Source organism: Myodes glareolus, chromosome 3 (assembly GCF_982192425.1).
Source record: "Myodes glareolus chromosome 3, mMyoGla1.1, whole genome shotgun sequence".
Lineage (NCBI taxonomy): Eukaryota > Metazoa > Chordata > Mammalia > Rodentia > Cricetidae > Myodes > Myodes glareolus.
In genome coordinates this window covers 43,611,486-43,633,432 of record NC_142028.1, presented here as the reverse complement: position 1 = coordinate 43,633,432, position 21,947 = coordinate 43,611,486, and positions in this window count along the sequence as shown.

Sequence of the window (21,947 nt, the reverse complement as noted above, 5' to 3'; positions counted from 1 at the left end):
GGGGTGAATAAACTCTGATCAGATACAATGCTAACCCTGAAAGTCTTGCTCTGAGCTCTCGTACTATGTGTTTCCCTGGTCACCCCATCACTCTGCCTAGATCCATTGGGTAGGATATACCGAAGCTGTATCACCTTCCCAGTGGTTCATCTGACACACTTCTGTACAGCTGGATTAGGACATTTTTTCCCCTTAAAATGTGGCAGACCTCATCTTTTTCCTGTCATCTTGTGCAGGAGAGTGATGGCAAGATAGAAGCAATCACTCACAAGCTTCTCAAACCAAACTCTCTGCTTTCCGTGTAAGTTTTTTTTTAAAATCAAGAAATAACCGCAGGCGATTATTATAAAATATGTTTACATTGAAGAATGATTAAATCAAGCTGATTAGCATACACATTACCATGCAGTCATTTTTAACCTCCGTGATAAGTCAGCATGATAGCGACCTGAAGGAAAGAACTAGATTGATATCCTACATACAGATTTCCCCAAACTAACTTAACTATTTGAGCCATAAAATCTATCTGACATGTAACTAAGCTTCCCAAAGCCCCAAAGCTCCCAGGCTTTGGGAGTCCCAGTTTGGCATGTCCAGTGAAGTTTGGTTTAGGATGAAGCTAGGTTTTCAGATTGCGATGCTCATGAGGCAGTCACTCACTCAATGAGCATCTCCTGTCTGCAGCACAGGATCACAGTATGGGTCTGTCGTGGTCAGGATGAGCAGCAGGGAAAAGGGGCTGGCTGGCAATGACCATCACAGAGGTTCATAGAAAAAGAAGAAACATACTGAAGATCTCAGCTACCCGCTTGGGAGGCAAGAGGAGCACTTTCAGCTCAAATGGCTGTCACGCTAACCTGAGAAAAGACTTTAAGGGAATATAGAAAAAAAATATCACTTAGAACTGTGAAGAACAGAAAACAGGACGGGATGGTTTATTTCAAGTTTTATGATATGAAACATAGAGGAGACTATACTACAGTCGGGACTCAAAAATTAAGAAAATTTTGAACTTGCAAAAGTGGAGAAGTGACAGACAGCACAAGGCAATGGAAGTTTGAAGGAGAATGAAAAGTGTCAGGTATATACAGTGAGTACTACAGTACTTACGCCAGGAACTCAGTTACTGAATCAGAAGGCAGGTTGCTAAATAATATTTAGAGCCTTGATAATGTTCTATGCATAATGGTGGGTGCTTTATATACAGAATTTCATTCTATCTTCAAAGTAATCCCAGGAGACAAACTTCACACACACACACACACACACACACATACACACGCGCGCGCGCAATGTAAAGGGGAGAAAATGAGAGGACTAGTAAATTAAGCAATTTTCTCAAAGTTACCTAAACTGAAGAAGAGTTATTTAACCCTGCAACCCATGCTTATAATCACTGTACTTTTAAAGAATTCAATGATGAAGAAAACTGAAAACCAGAGTGAAGGCCTGGACTTCAATCTGCATGCATCGAGGAGCTTCCAAAGGGGTTTGAACAGTGTCATCTTCAGAAAGTCAGGAGACCAGCATCTTTTTAAAATAAAACCAATAGATTTCATTCAGCAATGAAACTCAACTAAATGTGAGTTGTTGACAAGAAAAACAGACATACAAGTTCCATTCTCACTATAAGAACTAACTTTCTTTTCTCTTTCTCTTCTACAAGACCAAACTGTGTATTTCTTGAAGAAGTAAACAGTCACATATGATCTACCATTTTATGAAATAACACTTGCAAACTAATTTATTTGCTGCCCATAACTGCGATTTAAAAAGCCACATTCATGGAAAATTACTTGTTTGTCTATGAAAATACAAATGCTTGTGAGTAATCATGAGTTACTTGCAAACAAGATCAAATTTGTCATAAATATCAAAGTTGTACCATGTTTTCCATTAAGGTCTTTGACCTATTTGAGGTTTATTTTTGCAAAGTGAGAGAGAGGTTTTACAGGGATCTAGTTTCATTCTTCTGTGTGTAGATAGGCTGGCACTCTGAAACTTTTAGAGAAAAAAAAAACAGGGAAAATCCTTCAAGTTATAGATATAGTCAATGCTCCCTAAACACGGTTGCAGGTGCTTGGAAAATAATATGAAATGACAATGACACTTCATAAAATCGAGATACTCCTGTGCAACAAAGGAAACAACAAGTGAGCAAACAGACTAGAGAATGCAAGAAGGATCTTTAATATCCATACAACTGACAGAGGGATTGTAGATACAATGTACAAATAATTAAAAACCCCAATTAATGAGAAATCAAATATATGCCTAAATGGAATAATAGGACAAATAATTCTTAAATTATAAGGTACAAATGACTAATGAATATATGGATAATATTCAACCAAGCATCAGAGAAATGCAAGTTGAAACTGCTATGAGATTCCATCTCATGGCAATCAGATTGGCAGCCATTTAGAAAACAAATGACAAAACTGGTATGGATGTGCACTGCTGGTGGGCATGTAAACTGCTCCAGTCACTTTGGAAATCAACATGGAGGTTCCTCAGAAAAACTAAGAGTAGACATACTACTTTGCTATTTCATTTACCCAAAAGACTCCACATCCTGTATCAGAGAGACACTTGCACATCCATGGTTATTGCCTCACTATTCATGGTAGCTAAATCATGGAACCAACCTAGATAGTCACTAGTAGGGGGACAGATAAAGAAAAAGTGATACATATGCACAATAAATTTTTGCAGTCATAAAATAAATGAAGTTATACCATTTTCAGAAAATGGATTCGACCAGATATGATGTTAAATGAAATAAATGAGTCTCATAATGATAAATACCATCAGTATTGTCTCATCTATGGTGCCCACATTTTATATAGATAGATAAAAGCATGTATGTATATATGACACAAAAGTAGACACTAGCCTGGCAAGGGAACAAAGGGGACCAATAGAAGGGAGAGGGGAAGGAGGTGGGAGAAACAAGGATGATGGAAGAGTATGAGCAAAATACACTATACACTTACATGAAAATGTTCTTCTGTTACACAGTACTGTGTATGGTGAGTATATGTTAATGAAAACAGAAATGTGTTTCAAGTTTTTCCATAATATATCATATCTAATTTTGTCCTTATTGAGCTCCTACTCTTTGAGATTTGATAGCAGGAGTATAGCACTGTCGTGGTCCCTGCCCAGTTTGTATTTGCATTATTGGAGGACAATTGGACTAGGGATGAATAATTAGCTCATTTACAGCCTATACTTGCTATGGAAAACAGAACTGAGATGAGACTGGCTGGTGCAGAAAAGGGAAGTAATCTACTCCACTCCCCGTGCACAGCTGTCCACTGTGTATCCTAGATCGTGCTAACATGAAGAGCCTCAGTCTCATGGGTCTGACTTTGTCGCAGTTGCTGGCTGTATGCTGATGAGGATGCTTTGTGGCTTAAGAGCTTGTATAGCAGAGGACTCACAGCGGTTTGCAAATGGCATTTCCATTCATCACAGGAACACCTCTGAGAGGCAAGGGAGAGGTTCAAGCCTCATTACCTCTATTTAAGGAAGAGGGAAGTCAGGGACTAGAGAAGGACCTTCAACCAAGCGTTCAGGAGCGGTAGGGCTTACGGCGAAAATGAGCTTGGATCCTTGGCTTCTAACTTTCCGATTAGAGCATATATCCCATCCTTCAGTGTAAGGTAGAGGGTAAAACACCTGGAACTTTTGGAACTATATCAGCTCTTTTCCAACTCAGAAGAAAAAAAGGTAATCCGTTAGGCAAATCTCTCCTGTGGTTACCAGTGTAATATTTATCCAAAAATTAAAAAAAATATAGTGTGTGTGTGTGTGTATGAGAGAGAGAGAGAGAGAGAGAGAGAGAGAGAGAGAGAGAGAGAGAGAGAGAGAGAGATTCTGGTTCTGCAGTAGACATGTGACAAGAAGAAGATAATTCACAAGTGTTGGCTCTCTCTTCCATCACAGCCATCCTAGGGATCACAGGCTCGGCAGCAATTAGCTTTACTGATGAGCTATGGCCCACTTTCCTCCTCTTAAAGAGTAAACAGTAAAAATCCTATAGTGGAATATGTCTTGTGTGAATTCACGCTACCATATGGAGAGAAATCTATCATAAGGCAGAGTCGTCACAAACCATGCCCAGAAGATTATGTTGTTGCTGAAGTGCCCAAAAGACATTAGAAAACCCAGAATGAATGTTCTAGAAGGATTAAAGATTGCTTAGTACAAATCCTTAAAGTTATGGGTCGAGGCCAAGAAACGTGAAGTGATGCAGCAAAGGTTTCAGAGCTAGGGCACAAGACTCCAATTGCAGCTTCTTGATTGCAAAGCTCAGTGCTCTGGAGACAGGCATCCATGAGTTCCCGATGGACAAATGAAGACAGAGAGATCATGGCATAAGTAGGCCTAGGTCATTTTTTCATAATGACATGATCGTGATAAGCAAGTCAATGATTCAAATGACTTACACTGCTTACATTTTCAACTTTATCATAATTAAAAACATACAAGAAAGTTGTAAGAACAGTAGAAAATTCTCTATAGATAATTCTCAGGTACTTTACATATGTTCTACATAGATTCTGTCAAAGGGGGTAGCCAGTCTGTCTTTCTTTCATCTTGAAGAATAATTTGTGGACACAGTATTTCTTTATATTTTCAAGGTTCCTGTGTATATCTCAAAACAAAGACTATTTTCTTATGTGACCACAACACTATTTACAAAACCAAAACAATGAGTCAAATGCTATCCAATAAAGGGATTTTATTTCAACTTTTCTGATTATCATAGCAACATTTTTATGTAAAAAAGAAAAATCCAAGATTATGTACTTCATTTAGCTTTCCTGTCTTTTATTTCCTCTTTTTTTTTCTGGAATAGTTCCTGAATCTTCTGTTTTTTTTATTTTTTATTTTATAAGACTGATATTTTTGAAGAGATCAGGCTAGTTGTTTTATAGAGTACCTTTCAATCTGGTTTTGAGCGGTCTTTTTTCATGATTAGATCCCACACCATTCTGGCAGGAATACCATTGCAGCGGCCCTGCTCTCAGAGACTCATTCAGAAGGCACCTGCTCCAAATGTGCCCTGTTTCTCAGCCATGTCATTTGGGTATCTATCTCTGCATAGTGCCATCCTTTGCTTTTATAATTACCCTACTGTAGAATGCTTTGAGAGTAACTGTCCTGTTAGTTTTCTGCAACTCCTACCGGCTGACTGCAGCATCCTCTGTTGACTCTTGCCTGAACCGCTTGCTGTTTCCCTTACGATGAGTCTGTTTTATACCAAACTGAATCACAATATAAGCTACGTTACTTTCTTCTAATTATCCCATTCTTTTTATTTTTCTTTCACACTTGCTTCTTTTCCTGCTGCTCTCTAGAATCACAGTAGTATTGGGAGTAGAAAAATTAAATTTTCAAGAAAAGATTAAAAGAAATGAATCTAGCTTGCTAAAAGGAGCGAAGGTGAGAGGCGGCAGTAGCTGTACTGATATAAGAAAAACTGGCCAACTTCTCCATGGCACATTTTCAATGAATTCTGCTCTTCATAATTTTATCTGCATAATGGGCATCTGGAAACAACAAATGCAGGTACCCATAGCAAGAGTGCTGTATTTTAAACCTTCCGTTTAACAGCTGAATTGTTGGGAGCATGAAATTAGGAGTCACACTACCTAGGATCACATAAACAGTGGGTCACTTACTTAGACCAGACATTTACAGCTGGAAGTCTTTTCTCTCACCTACAGAAGAGATACAATAATAGCAATTGTCCTACCATTGGTGCGGGAGAATTATCTGTATTCTGTCAATCATGTATTTTAATAAAACGCTGATTGGCCAGGCAGGAAGTATAGGCGGGTCAACCAGACAGGAAGTAGAGGCGGAGTAATGAGAATAGGATAAGGCTAGGGAGGAAAGAAGTTCCTCAGCCACTCCTGCGCAAACCACCGAAGAGGCAACATGTAAGCTGTCACATTGAGAAAGGTACTGAGCCCGTGTGGCTAACATAGATCAGAATAATGGGTTAAGATAAGTCATAAGAACTAGTAAGTAGCCTGACCTAATGAGCCAATCAGTTTATAACCTTATGGAGTCCTGTGTGTAATTTCTCTTGGGGATTTGCCGGCTGTTGGGGTACCAGGCGGGACGGAAACCCCAACAAGCCGGCCCTCATACTACATATGGCGCCCACGTGGATAACTGAATCCACAGAAAGCCTGAGAAAGCTTGGGAAAGAATAGAGTAAAGCATGTTTTCTTGGTAGTAGCAATTTCTCGAGTCTGCTCTGCTTGCTAGAGGCAAGCAAATGCTCTCATCTAAGAGAGGCATCCTGACTCAGCTTTAGCTGCAAAACTTTGCAGCTCTTTAAGAGGTCCTGTCATGAAACACTTAAACGGTGTTGATGAAAACCTGAACGCATGCTTTTCGGGTTTTCAGCCGTAGCAGGAAAAAAAGCTCCGTCGTTTTAAAATGCCGACTTTCTGGGTCGACCTGCCAGGACAAACTCTGGCTCTTTCAGGCAGGCAGCCTGAAGCACTTGAGTGTGGTTTGTGAGTAGAATGCTGCAGCTTGCTTGCTGACACGGACTTTGAAATGCCACAGAGTTGTGACAATAAAAAATGGTACCTCTGCCATGAAGCTGGAAAGCTAAGAAATGGCCTAGATCCAGCCGTCAAAGCCACGGTTTTAGGCTCATGTGGTCAGAAAAAGAGAGATATACAGTAAAGAGAGATTCAAAGAGAAAAAAAAAAACCTCTAAATATTTTACAGTGTGTTAAAAATACATATGCAGGCTAAAAGTTAAAGTTCTTAATGTAAAAAAAAAAGGAAGAAAGAGAGTAGTTGGGTGTGGTGGTACACACCTTTAATTCCAATGCCTGGGAGGCAGAGGCATATTGACCTCTGTGACTTCAAGGGGCAGAGGTAGATTGACCTCTGTGACCTCAAGGTGTGGTAGTACACGCCTTTAATCCCAATGCCTGGGAGGCAGAGACAGATCTCTGTGAGTTCAAAGTGTGGTAGCACACACCTTTAATCCCAGTGCTGGGGAGGCTGAGACAGTGGGATCTCTGAGTTCAAGGACAGCCTGGTCTACAGAGTTATTCCAGGACAAAGATATACAGAGAACCTGTGTCAAAAAGTAAAAGTAAAAAAAAAAAAAAATAGAGGTTAAAGTAAAGCCACACAAAGATGGAAAATACAAAGAGAATCTTGATACTGTATGTTATTATGCTCTCTTTGAATTGTTTGATTGTTGAGGAAGGAGCAACAGCTGCTAAAAGACTTTTGTTTATAAATGCTGCTGAACTAACCCAAGATAGGTATTTTGAAAATACCTTGGCTTCAAAATTGAAGTCAAAAGGTATGTTACTTTGGAGAAGAGATTTTGCCTTTGTTTCCACAGAAAATGAGAAGCTGTGGATTCATTCTGAGTTAAGAAAAATTAGGTTCCATCAAGGGAGGCCACCTGAGAAATCTCCAACAGGAACAGATGGCCCAGATGTCTGAGTTCTACATCCAGAACAGATTCAAGACTGCTGCCTGAGATGATGGAGACTCACAGGATACTCCAGTCATGACTTGATTATAACTCTAAATTTTCTTTAGGTCCCCATAAGATTATCAATGCCCCCAACCAGCAGGAAGTAGTCTGAAATACTACGCCCACATTCCCAACAAATGGACTATGGGTATTTTCCTTTGTTTAAAAAAAAAAAAAAAGAGGGAAATGGTGCGGGAGAATTATCTGTATTCTGTCAATCATGTATTTTAATAAAACGCTGATTGGCCAGGCAGGAAGTATAGGCGGGTCAACCAGACAGGAAGTAGAGGCGGAGTAATGAGAATAGGATAAGGCTAGGGAGGAGAGAAGTTCCTCAGCCACTCCTGCGCAAACCACCGAAGAGGCAACATGTAAGCTGTCACATTGAGAAAGGTACTGAGCCCGTGTGGCTAACATAGATCAGAATAATGGGTTAAGATAAGTCATAAGAACTAGTAAGTAGCCTGACCTAATGAGCCAATCAGTTTATAACCTTATGGAGTCCTGTGTGTAATTTCTCTTGGGGATTTGCCGGCTGTTGGGGTACCAGGCGGGACGGAAACCCCAACAAGCCGGCCCTCATACTACATACCATGAGACGCTAAAGACAATATTTTTAAAGTAATAAACACAGAGGTTGCTTTTCAACCTACATAACCAAGCAACATTTCTCAGAAATGAGTGTTCTACTTTTAGGGTATTGCAGTAGCCAGTGGCCATTGAAAACAGAGTAAAATTAATCTTTTTCCATTAAGAGTCCATCATATAACAATAAAAACACACCCATATCCCCACTATGTGACATTACGGTCAATATGAATAAAAGAATATGTGCCAACAGGGAATGTGCAGTTATTTTTTCAGTGCTCAGAACTGCAGCTAGGCCTGGTGCACGATAAGTGTACTTACTCTACGAAGCTACATCCTAAGCCCAAGGGTCATTAGTTTACTACTGAAACTTTTTCACATTAGAAAGCAAAAATGTGAATAAAATTGCAGTTGCTATAACAGTATAGTCAAGGAACGAGGGTAAAATATCTCTAGGAATGTAAATGGCTTGGTGTAATTAGAGCACAGACCCGAATCTGGAATGGGTCTGTGAAGGTAGTATTTCTCCAGTTTATTTATGGAGTAGCTGGATAACTACTGATTGAACATTTACTGTGTCTTGAGCATGCACTAAGAATGAAACCAGGAATAATCATAGTTTATTTTAACTCATGGCACTCAGCTTCTATCTGGAAATATTAGCTTCAAGGGTGCCATGAGAGGTTTCAGCTAATATCTATGCAAACCGTTTATAGGAACACAAGGGCAGAACTGCGTGAACCCACTCTGCAAAGTTATCAGTTTTGTCAGAGGTTAGAAATGAATACAGGTTAGTGCTAGTAACATCAAGACCCTGCATTTACATAAATATCATCCATAATGCAACTCACATTTGTCATTGATTCTCTGTACAATCCTGAATTAAGTAAGAAAGGTATAATTACCTTAGTGTCTAGATACAGAAACTCGAGTTCAGAATATTAAATGCTCAAGGTCGTAAGAAAATTCTCTACGGAGTTCACAATTACGTGGCAGATAATTTACTATGGCACACTGTGGAGGAAGTCAATCAGGAAGATATAATGGGCCATCCCCTGACGCTCTAGTATAATGCCTGGAAGAAACTAACCAGGGTAAGGAATGACTGTACTTTGCCAAGTTAAAAAAAAAAAACAATGTTATCCTACTGTTAACAGCAAACGCTTAGCAAATGCGTCCTTACATTGAAGCCCCTTTGTTACAATTTCATAAAGTAGATCTTTTTAAAAAAAATATTTATTTTATCTGTATGTGTATGGGCATTTTGCCTGAATATACAGATTTGTGCATTATACGCATGTCTGGTGGAATGGAGTCCGAGGAACTGGATCCATCTGGACAGTTGTGAGCTGTCATGTGGGTCCCAAGTCCTCTAGAGGAGCAGCCAGAGTGTTCTTAACCAGGAACCTTCTGCCCAGCCTTTCACTACACCATAGAATAGATCTTACTAACAGTGACACAGATGAAAACTTTAAGGGCAAAACTAGAGTTATTTCTTTGTCTAGTGGCACATGATAAAGAGGTAAAAGAAGACTTGTAGATGACCATATTGCTTACAGCATCTCTGGGGCTAGGGATGTAACTTGGCAATGGAACATTTTCCTTTAGCTTTCTATTATCATGTGTCTATTCAATCTTGAGACCAAGGAACACTGTAATCACACAGCACCAAGTCATGGGCAATGCCTCTATGCTCTTGGAAAGTAGACCCCAGTGTTTTCATAGCTGTGTTTAAAGTAGATAGGTGAGGATAAAAGCACTTAGGGAAATAATAGGATCTGGAGTGGTTGAACATTTTGTTCTACTTACCAAACTTTATTCACTCTGCATAAAACACCTTGATATCTGGATACACAGCTTTCTAATAGTTCCCTTTCATTCAGGCCACTGCATAGCTACATGCCACTTCTCACTATCCTGGAAAACTAAGTTCTTGATTTTCAGTTACTTTCTCTAATTCTTCTGACATAATACCTGATGACTTCAATATCCATGTCTTATCCTTCATGCCTGTCTAGTAGTCCCACCCATACACAACCTCAGTTATTCACACCATTGTATTCCTCATCATTCCATACTCTAAGTTCAAGTGCCTGAGGAAAATAGACCTATCCATCACCTCCTGCTATTCACACTCACTTCTGCCATTCACACCAATCCAGAGCAAGGAATCTATTAGAGCTAAAGTTCAGTTCTTATCCTTAGCATCCCCAAGGTTCTCTCATCTTTCTTGTTTAAAAGAAAATGTGTGTGTGTGGTGCGTGTTTGTGTGCAGTGCTATGTGTGTGTGCTATGTGTATGCATTGATGTAGAGGTCAGAAATATCAGCTTCTATCACTCTCTACCTTAAAGACTTGAGACAGAGATTCTCATTGAACTGGAAGCTCACCGCTATGACTAGACTTGACAACTGACAAGCTCCAGGGATCCATCTGTCCCAGACCCTGAATGGTGGGTTACAAGCCTACACTGCCATGCTCAGCGTTTTACATGGGTTCTGAGAACATGAACTCAGGTCTTCATGCTTGTACAGTGAGCCCTCTGCTCACTGAGCTACCTCCCCAGTCCCACTCACATCTCTCACGCTTGGCTAACATTGTCGTTGTATCGTTACATTTGGTGACATACTCCTCACTCCCAAGCTCCAGATTTTTTTTTTTGTTTTAATTAAACCCTCTACTGGGCAAACTCAACTCTCTATGAACTTTGAATTTATACTTGGATTAATGTCTGGGAGTAAAACTGTAACCGATAAAATGTTCTACCAGAACAAAAGACTCCAATACAACCTCAAATTCTAACACACACACACACACACACACACACACACACAAAGGTTTAAGACAAAAGATTCCTGAGCACGGCCAGTAGTGTACTGGCACTTTCTGTGTGTTCCCTACCCTAAGAGCTACTTCATGTGACTTCCTCCAGCAGTCCACAGAGAGTGCCAGGCAAGTATCATGACAGGCCCCTAATAACTCTTTTAAGAACTAGGCCTCACTTTCTGCATGTACTAGGCTCAGGCCAAATTCCCCCTCTACAGGTGGTAATCAAATAAAGGCAAAGACTAGAACTCCTCCAGACTTTCCCAAGAATAAAAAAAAAAACTATAGCCTTAGCCCACCCTGTTAGCCCTAACCAATTAGAAATGTATTAATATGATTGTCACTTGTGTAAGTCAATCATAAGTAAATGGTCACACTGCTTTTAAAATTCCTGTAGCTGTGCTTATAAGGAGCTTACACATCCTCCTCCAGGTTATCAGCATTTTGTACAGGTGTATATAACCCCACATGTATGTGACATAATAAAAATGCTCTTGCTGATTGTATCATGACTGGTGGCCTTTGGTGAACTTTTCGTGGACCCTAACACCCACCTCCTTTCATTCCCTCACTCTGGATTGATGAAGGGTATTTGGTGCGGGAGAATTATCTGTATTCTGTCAATCATATTTTAATAAAACGCTGATTGGCCAGGCAGGCAGTATAGGCGGGAAAGCCAGACAGGAAGTAGGGTGGAGCAAAGAGACTGGGAGTATTCTGGAAGCAGAAGCTCTCTCTCAGCCACTCCTGCGCAAACCTCTGAAGAAGCAACATGTAAGCTGCCTCCGCTGGAAAAGGTACTGAGCCATTATGACTAACATAGATAATGATAATGGATTAATATAAGTTACAAGGACTAATAAGAAGCCTGACCCAATGGGCCAATCAGTTTATAACCTAATGTAGACTCCGTGTGATTTTCCTTGGGACTTGCTGGCTTGTTGGGGTACTGGGCGGGACAGAAACCCCAACAAGCCAGCCCTCATGTTACATATGGCGCCCAGACGTGGATAACTGAATCCACAGAAAGCTTGAGAAAGCTTGGGATAGAATAGAGTAAAGCATGTTTTGTTGGTAGCAGCAATTTCTCGGGTCTACTTTGCTTGCTAGAGGCAAGCAAGGCTCTCATATAAGAGAGGCTTCCTGACTCAGCTTTAGCTGCAAAACCTTGCAGCTCATTAAGAGGTCCTGCCACGAAACACTTAAATGGTGTTTATCAAAAGCTGAACGTATGCTTTTCGGTTTTCAGCCGTAGCAGGAAAAAAGCTGCGCTGTTTTAAAATGCCGACTTTCTGGGCTGTCCTGCCAGAGCAAACTCTGACTCTTTCAGGCAGGCAGTCCGACTGAGTGTGGTCTGTAAGTAGAATGCTGCAGCTTGCTTGCTGGCAAGGACCTTGAAACGCCATAGAGTTGTGGCAGTGAACACAGCTCTGGCTGGTACCTCAGCCTTGAGGCTGAAAAGCTAAGGAATGAGCTGGATCTAGCCGTCAAAGCCACGGCTCTCCATATTGCTTAGTAAATTAATGGCTCATGTGGTCAGAAAAAGAAAAATATACAGTAAAGAGAGATTCAAAGAGGAAGAAAACCTCTAAATGGTTTACAGTGTGTATATGCAGGCTAAAAGTTAAAGTTCTTAAAGTTAAAATGAAAGAAAGAGAGTAGTTGGGTGTGGTGGTACACACCTTTAATCCCAATGCCTGGGAGGCAGAGGCATATTGACCTCTGTGACTTCAAGGGGTAGAGGTTGATTGACCTCTGTGACCTCAAGGTGTGGTAGTACACGCCTTTAATCCCAATGCCTGGGAGGCAGAGACAGATCTCTGAGTTCAAGGTGTGGTAGCATACACCTTTAATCCCAGCACTGGGGAGGCAGAGACAGGAGGATCTCTGTGAGTTCAAAGACAGCCTGGTCTACAGTGTTATTCCAGGACAAAGATATACAAAGATCCTGTCTCAAAAAGTAAAAGTAAAAATAAAAGAAATAGAGGTTAAAATAAAGCCACATAAAGATGGAAAATGCACAGAGAATCTTCATACTGTATGCTATTATGCTCTCTTTAAATTGTTTGATTGCTGAGGAAGGAGCAACAACTGCTAAAAGACTTTTGTTTATAAATGCTGCTGAACTAACTCAAGATAGGAATTTTGAAAATACCTTGGCTTCAAAACTGAAGTCAAAAGGTATGTTACTTTGGAGAAGAGATTTTGCTTTTGTTTCCACAGAAAACGAGAGACTCTGGATTTATTCAGAGTTAAGAATAATCACCTTTGACCAAGGGAGGCCACCTGAAAAATCTCCGATAGGAACAGATGGCCCAGATGACAGAGGTCTACATCCAGAACTGATCCAAGACTGCTGCCTGAGATGATCGAGACTCACAGGATACTCCAGTCATGACTTGATTATAACTCTAAATTTTCTTTAGGTCCCCTTAAGACTATCAGCGCCCCCAACCAGCAGGAAGTAGCCTGAAATACTATGCCCACATTCCCAACAAATGGATTATGGGTATTTTCCTTTGTTTAAAAAAAAAAGAGAGGGAAATGGTGCGGGAGAATTATCTGTATTCTGTCAATCATATTTTAATAAAACGCTGATTGGCCAGGCAGGCAGTATAGGCGGGAAAGCCAGACAGGAAGTAGGGTGGAGCAAAGAGACTGGGAGTATTCTGGAAGCAGAAGCTCTCTCTCAGCCACTCCTGCGCAAACCTCTGAAGAAGCAACATGTAAGCTGCCTCCGCTGGAAAAGGTACTGAGCCATTATGGCTAACATAGATAATGATAATGGATTAATATAAGTTACAAGGACTAATAAGAAGCCTGACCCAATGGTCCAATCAGTTTATAACCTAATGTAGACTCCGTGTGATTTTCCTTGGGACTTGTTGGCTTGTTGGGGTACTGGGCGGGACAGAAAACCCAACAAGCCAGCCCTCATGTTACAGGTATTATTTCTTTTTCCAGTAGGAAATGGAAGGCATCAGAAGAGACAAGTCATCTGTTCTCAAGTCACTTCTAACCATTCAAAGCATCTTGTGTTTGCATGCTCTGCCTTCCCTCTCTTACTCTGTTCCATGACTGGCTACTTTCACTTAAATCCATCCTCCCTGGGTATACAATACAGCCCATTCCTCTCTTGCCTACTTCAGGATATTCCCTAACATTTCTTGTCTCTCTTTCATGCATAATTAAATATTCCTTCTATCAAATTATCTTTGTCAGCATTCAAGTGTGCTATGATTTCTCCCATCTTGAGAAAACACCACAGTCTTGACCCAGTTCTCCCTGTGTCTATAACCTCAATTCTCAACTGCTCTTTAAAGCAAAATGACTTTTCCTAATCTCTCTTTTGAATCGATCTATTTCCCTGAAAGTGGTCTTGACAAATATATCAATGGCCTCATGCTGTTAAACTAAGTGAGTGATTTGAAATCATCTTACTTGAATGGTGAGCAGCAGTAGGGAACAGGACAGGACTGGATGAGACATCTGATTACTCCTCTATGAGAAGGTTACTTCTCTTATGTTTTCCTCCTACCTTACAGACCAGTTGTTGGTTTTCTTTGCTGGTTTCTTCTCTCTCTTCTACTTATTAAAGGAAGAGTGCCTCTTGTCCAGTATGTGTATTATTTCTATACATTACTTCTTCATCCACACATTCTCATGCACTCCGGTTGTTGGATTCTGATAGCTACAGGTGTATTCCAATCTACAGCACATAACTGCCTGATTTTCTTCTCTATCCTGATATCAAATAGCCATAAAAGTTGACATAGGTTCAAATCTCAAGCCCAAGCATGTGCCTCCTCAAATCTTCCTTTTACCAGTTAAGAGCAAGTGAATTCATCCTTCATGGATCCAGGACTCCATTCTTAAGTTCATCCAGATTTAGAAGTGGAAGGCAAAAGGACTCAGAAGCATTTTGCAGTGTTGGGGCTCATATCAGTTCTTTTTTTTTTGAATAAATAAATGAAATTTTTAATTTTTTCCTTTTTTTAAAATTTATTTATTTATTAAAAATTTCCACCTCCTCCCCACCTTCCTTTTCCCTCCTCCTCCCTACCTCCCCCTCTCTCTCTAGTCCTAAGAGAAGTCAGGGTTCCCTGCTCCGTTGGAAGTCCCTTGAAGAACTCTGAAGCATGTGAGATTTCACCGTGAGATGGGAAACCACTGCAAGGTTTTAAACTAAGGCATCGTAGGCTCAATACTGTACTCGAGAGGACTGTCCTAACTACTGTGTCATTAGAAGAAGTAACTCTTCCTCTCACAACATTCATATTTGTGTCTTATTGACAAATGTCATTGGATCTACCTTCAGTGTAAACTTAGAGCAGCTGCTTTTGCTCTCTCTTTATTTATACAACTTAATCCATGTAAACATCATTGGAAGTTACTGGTGAATTCTCATTGGTCTACCTTAAAGGTAGCTAGAATATAATTTATTCTAACCTGGATTCAGTCACTATGCTCTAATGTCTGGATAGTTAAAAGAGTCTCCTAACAGGTCTTCTACCTGCTTCTATCTTTGACCTCTGCATGCTATGTTTGACATAGTAGTTAGGACAGTTTTCTCAAGTACAGTATTTAGCCTATAATTCCTTAGCTCAAAATCTTCCAATGGTTCTTCATCTCACAGTAGAATCTCACATGCTTCAAATTTCTTGAAGACCGAATATGAGCCCCCATCACTGCAAACTGTTTCTGGTCCTCCAACTGCTGCGGGAGTATCTTCCATGCCTCAGCCAATAGTCGCTGAAGCACGAGCCCACGGTGCTGTGGGAGGGCCCTCCGCTCCGTCAGCCAATTGTCGCTGAAATACCAGCCCACTGGGGCATGGTATATTTCTCTTTTAAAAAGAGCCACAGATCTCGGCTCAGGCTCTTGGTTCCGGCGCTTGGTCCCGGCTCCTGCTCCCAGCTCCTGCTCCAGCGACTAGGCTCCCTTCCTGATGGTTTATGGTGCATGTAAGTTTTACCCCCCAAAATAAATAACCCCTTAAAGCATAACTGGTGTGGGATTGATTTGCCATTATTTGGTGCCCAGCGTTTGGTTTAAGAACCACCCCACCCCATCACCACCCCACCTCCCCACTCCCAGCTCGGCCTCTGGCTTGGCTACCTGCCACCAGCTCGGCTTGGCCAGCTGGGCTTGGCACGAGCCCTCCCTCAGCCATAACCTCCACGCCTCCCAGGATACACAGGTCCGGACAGTTTCTACCGGCCTACTTTGCCCAGTTCTACACGGATTTTTAAATTTTTCCTTGCAACGTGAGTCCAAGAGCTCACAGCGCAAACTCCCTTTGAAGTTCCAGCAAGCTGTTTGAAACCCCTGCCATCGGCCATAACTGATTGGGAGTGCTGCAAGCAGCTTGACTCTTAATCCCAGCACAGGGACACGGTGCCCAAAGCACTAGGCCTCTTTAGCAACAGCGCAGTGACTGTGTCACGACCCTCTGCATTGGGTTGAACAGAGCCACAGGGCAGGAGAGCCCGGCCGGGGTAGGCCAGGCTGCCTTGTTTATTGGCCACTAGAAGCTCTCTGACCTTTTGTGATCTGTGAATTTAAGCTCTGGATTTGAGTGTATATATTCTAGAGTTTACTTCCTGAATCGACGGCATTGCCACGTGGATTCAGGTGCGCCCCACTTCCTACTGGCAGGCAATGGTCATTACAGTTAAGATTCTTCTTTTCAGTTGAAAATACATACATACATATGTGCATACATACAACTACAATTTCTTTTGATTGAAAATGTCAGAAAATATTACTATCCAAAAGTTCAATGGTTTTTTAAATTGCGCAATGGAGGATATTCTGAAGGATGTCTCTGATATTCCTCTTACTTTGTTATTCCTGGGATCTGTCGCTTTTCTGGTGTTTGGCCATTTTATAAGAAAGATACAGTCCTTACAGACTGAATCTACAATGCTGAGGACAGAGATTAAAACCTTAAGAACAATTCAGACAGATACCAACCTCCTCAAAAAAGAGTTTGGAGATCTCAAAGAGGAGACTAGATCTTTGTCTGATATGACTCGGTCGACTGACCAAAATATCAAGAAGGTACAGTCTGATATTGCTTCTTTAGAAGGGAGCTTCACTGCTCTGGAGGAGGGGACAACCAAAATGACTCGTAACCTCCAGTCCATGACTGTAAGTGCTGAAACATTAGCTGAGAGCATTATAACCATTGAATATGAAAATCGGACTTTATCAAAAGGGTATGATAGATTAATTGACAGGATTTCCATACAAGAAGGCACAGTACATGCCATGAGGATTGTGTCCAAGGAGGAAATGGTGTCTCTGACAGACAAGCTCCATGCCTTAGAATCGTTAATGAAGGCTTTGGAGTATAATACTGGACAGGAGGTTCAGGACTTACAGAAGGCAATGGTGAGCAGATTTAATAACATTGAGGAAATCATAGACTCTGATGAACAGGAGTAAAAGATAGAAAGGCAACATTCACCTCAAAAAACTCTCAGTCTACATAGAGTTATACCTGCCTTTCCAGTAATAACATCAGAAAAGATAACTGGCTCCAAAAACCCTAAGGTCATTAAAGAACATACATGGGAGCCTATACATGTGAATGATCTGAAAGAATTTAAACAAGCAATTGTGAATTATGGACTACATTCATCCATTGTTAGGGAGCTGTTAAAATCCTGGGCTCTGAGCAGCAGGGCCACCCCTCAAGATTGGAACCAGCTCACATCAGCTGTCCTAGAGAACGGACCTTTATGGCATTTCAAATGCCTATTCAAACAAGAGGCCAGACTTTTACAACAACAAGAATCAGCGAAAGGAATTGAGGTTTCTCTAGATCAAATTTTAGGGGAAGGACTTTACTCTGATCCTCAGGAACAAGCTCTTTATGATGAAAACATTTTATCCATATGTGCTACAGCAGCTCTAAGGGCCTGGGACAGGGTTCAAGACTCAGTTCAGAGAGTAAAATCGTTTATCAGGGTCAAACAGGGTCAGAGAGAACCTTTAGTGACTTTTTACAAAGACTAACTAAGACTGTACAAATAGGGATACCTGATCCCGAAGCAAGAAATATAGCAATTGAGTCTTTGGCTTATGAGAATGCCAATGTAGAATGCAAAAGGATCCTGGGGCCTTTAAAGCTCAGATCAGCGCCTTTGGATGAATGGGTTTTACATACAATGAATGTTGATACATTTGATTACGGCAATGAAACATGGGTGCAAGAAGCAATTTCCAAAGGTAAAAGGAGACATCAGATTACAAAATGCTTTCATTGTGGCAAAATGGGACACATGAAAAGGGACTGCAGACAATGGAATTCCAGGAATAATGTCTCTTCTAGGAATAACAGGAATAGGGGGACTCAGCCTTCAGGTTTATGTAGGAGATGTGGAAAGGGCAGGCATTGGACGAATGAGTGTAGGTCAACAAGAGATAAACAGGGCAACCTGTTGCCATCGGGAAACTCAATAGGGGTCCTCTCGAAGGCCCCCATGGCAAATGTGGTCCAGTCATTTCTGATCACTGCAGAGATGGCATGAAGAACATGCCTCTTCAGGGAAATTAGAATGCCCCATGCCTGCTGTTAAAAGCAATAGCGGCCCGAAGGATGAGTTAAATGTGGTGAATGAATCAAGAAATCTAAGAGGACAAAGTAAACGAATATTCTGGCAGACTTCTATAAATGAGCAAAGACCACAGCTAAGAGTGTGTATAAATGGCAAATTTATTACTGGCTTACTGGACACAGGTGCGGATGTAAGTATCATTACTCCAGAATCTTGGCATCCACATTGGCCTCTTCAGGAGGTAGATATTCAGTTCTTAGGAATTGGAACTCTATCTCGAGTAAGACAAAGCACGAGATGGGTCAATTGTATAGGTCCAGACTGACAAATAGGAAAACTAAGGCCATATGTAGCAAATATTGCAGTGAACTTATGGGGCCGTGACCTATTGCAGCATGAAATACCCAAATTAACATTCCTGCTGCTTCCAGAGCCTATATTTATAAGGAGCTATACAAGAACACAACACAATTGATGGCCCTTCAGAGGTACCAACAGCCATGCCTCTACAATGGTTGACTGAGAAACCAATATGGACTAAACAGTGGCCTTTAGCTGAGGAAAAGTTACAGGCTTTAGAACAGCTGGTACAAGAGTAATTAGATGCTGGACATATAGAAGAATCTACCAGCCCTTGGAACTCTCCTTTATTTGTTGTTAAGAAAAAAATCTGGTAAATGGAGAATGGTGACAGATCTTAGAGATATCAACAAGGTTATTCAACCTATGGGTCCCCTGCAATCTGGAATTCCTCTGCCCTCCCTGTTACCAAAGGGATGGCCTCTTATAGTTATTGATCTGAAAGATTGTTTCTTCATTATACCATTACAAGAAAAAGATAGAGAAAAGTTTGTCTTCACAGTGCCTACCTATAATAACTCTCAGCCTGCAAGGAGGTACCAGTGGACCGTCCTCCCACAGGGAATGTTAAACTCTCCCACCCTGTGCCAATATTTTGTAAGCCAACCAATGAAAATTATATGCAAACAATTTCCTAAGTCCATAATATACCACTATATGTATGATATACTGATATCTGATCAAAACAAAGACACCTTTGAAAGGCTGTTTGAAGAAGTAAACATAGTATTACCTAAATGGGGATTGCAAATTGCTCCTGAAAAAATTCAGAGAGGAGATTCTGTTAATTATTTAGATTATTAAATAGGTTTACAAAGAATTAAGACTAAAAAGGCACAAATCAGGAGAGACCGGTTACAAACTCTTAATGACTTTCAAAGATTATTAGGAGACATTTCCAGTCTACGACCAGCTGTTGGGATAACACCTGATCTAATAATTCATTTAAACAAAACCTTAGATGGTGACAAAGATTTGAATAGTCCCAGAGAGTTAACAGTTGAAGCAGAAAAGGAACTGATGATGGTTGAGGAAAAATTACAGGAGGCACATGTAGATACAGTGGATCCAAATCTTAGTTGCATTCTAGTCATATTGCCTTCCAGAATTTCTCCTACAGGAATTTTAATGCAGAAGGAAGATACGATTTTAGAGTGGATCTTTTTACCACACAAACCAAGTAAAAAACTAAAAACTTATGTGGAAAAAGTCTCTGAATTGATTATAAAAGGAAAATTGAGACTTCGTCAATTAGCAGGTATAGACCCAGCAGAAATTATAGTGCCTTTCACTGCTGATGAGATAAAAAAAAAGTTGTGGGAAGACAATGAACCATGGCAAAGAGCTTGTGCTAATTTTTGGGGAGAAATCAATAACAATTACCCAAAAAGCAAGAGACTTAAGTTTATAAAGAGAACTTCTTGGATTCTCCCTCGAATTGTCCGTGATGCTCCAATAACCGGAGCCCATACATTTTATACTGATGCTAATAAATCAGGGAAAGCAGGTTACAAATCAGAAGAATTGAGTAAAGTGGAACAAAGTCCTTATGATTCTGTCCAGAAGGCAGAATTATATGCCATCCTTATGATGTTTAGGGATTTTAAAGAACCTCTTAATATAATTACTGACTCACAATATGCAGAAAGAGTTATTTTGCATATTGAAACTGCTGAATTTATACCTGATGATACAGAACTGACCTCATTGTTTATCCAGGTACAAGACATGATCAGGAACAGGCTCTGCCCTATGTATATAACACATATCCGATCCCATACGGGTCTACCAGGTCCTCTAGCTCAAGGTAATGCAGATATTGATCAATTATTGATTGGTAGTGTGCTGCAGGCATCTGAATTTCATAAAAACATCATGTCAATAGCAAAGGCTTGAAAAAAGAATTTTCTATTACATGGCAACAAGCTAAGGAGATTGTAAAGAAATGCCCTACTTGCTCTTTTTATAGCCAAACACCATTGCCTTCAGGAACAAATCCAAAGGGTATTAAAAGGAATGAAATTTGGCAGATGGATGTGTTTCACTTTCCAGAATTTGGCAAATTAAAATATGTACATCACATCATTGACACGTAGTCAGGTTTCCAATGGGCAACTGCTTTAAGCTCAGAAAAAGCTGATTCAGTAATCACTCATTTATTAGAAGTTATGGCCATCATGGGTATACCTACACAGATAAAGACGGATAATGGTCCAGCTTATGTTTCTAGGAAAATGACACGATTTTTTTGCTTATTATACTATTAAGCATGTTACAGGTATACCATACAATCCCAAAGGTCAAGCAGTTATAGAAAGATCAAATTGAACTATAAAAGATATGTTGAACAAACAGAAAGGGGTGGAAGATACCCCCAGGAATAGGTTACATAATGCTTTATTAACCTTGAATTTTCTCAATGCTAATGAGAAGGGGACAATGGCTGCAGAAAGACATTGGATATTGGAAAAGTCTGCTGAATTAAATCAACCAATTTATTTCAAGGATGTGCTGACCTCACAGTGGAAGCCAGGAGATGTGCTGCATTGGGGAAGGGGTTTTGCTCTTGTTTCCACAGGAGAAGAAAAATTGTGGATACCATCAAAATTAATAAAGGTTAGATCTGAAGAGAAGAAACCTCTTGGAACGGAGAAATGACAGCATCTACAATGATGATGACCATACAGGTGGTAAGAAAAACATAAAATGGGGGCAGGGTTCTGTTCTTGTCTCCACAGGAAAACACTCATCTTTGAAAAATTAAAAGGACCCTGGATGTTTGAATACTGACAGATGGAAAAATAACTACCCAATATGGATTATCAAGAAAACTGAATAGGTTCTGTGAGTATGAAGTTCTGGAATATACTAAATCGTATTTCTGAATTTATAGAGCTGGTTTTGGAGTTGGACTCTTGGCTCGGTCCCTCTCTAATTCCAAACCTGTTGTTAGGAGAAAAACCCAGAATTTCTGGAGTTTCTGTCTTATGTCAAGAGCCATGATATGAGACAGAAAGAAATATGAGTTTAGAAAACATCTTTGCCTTTCTTCATATCTATCATACTTTTCATTGA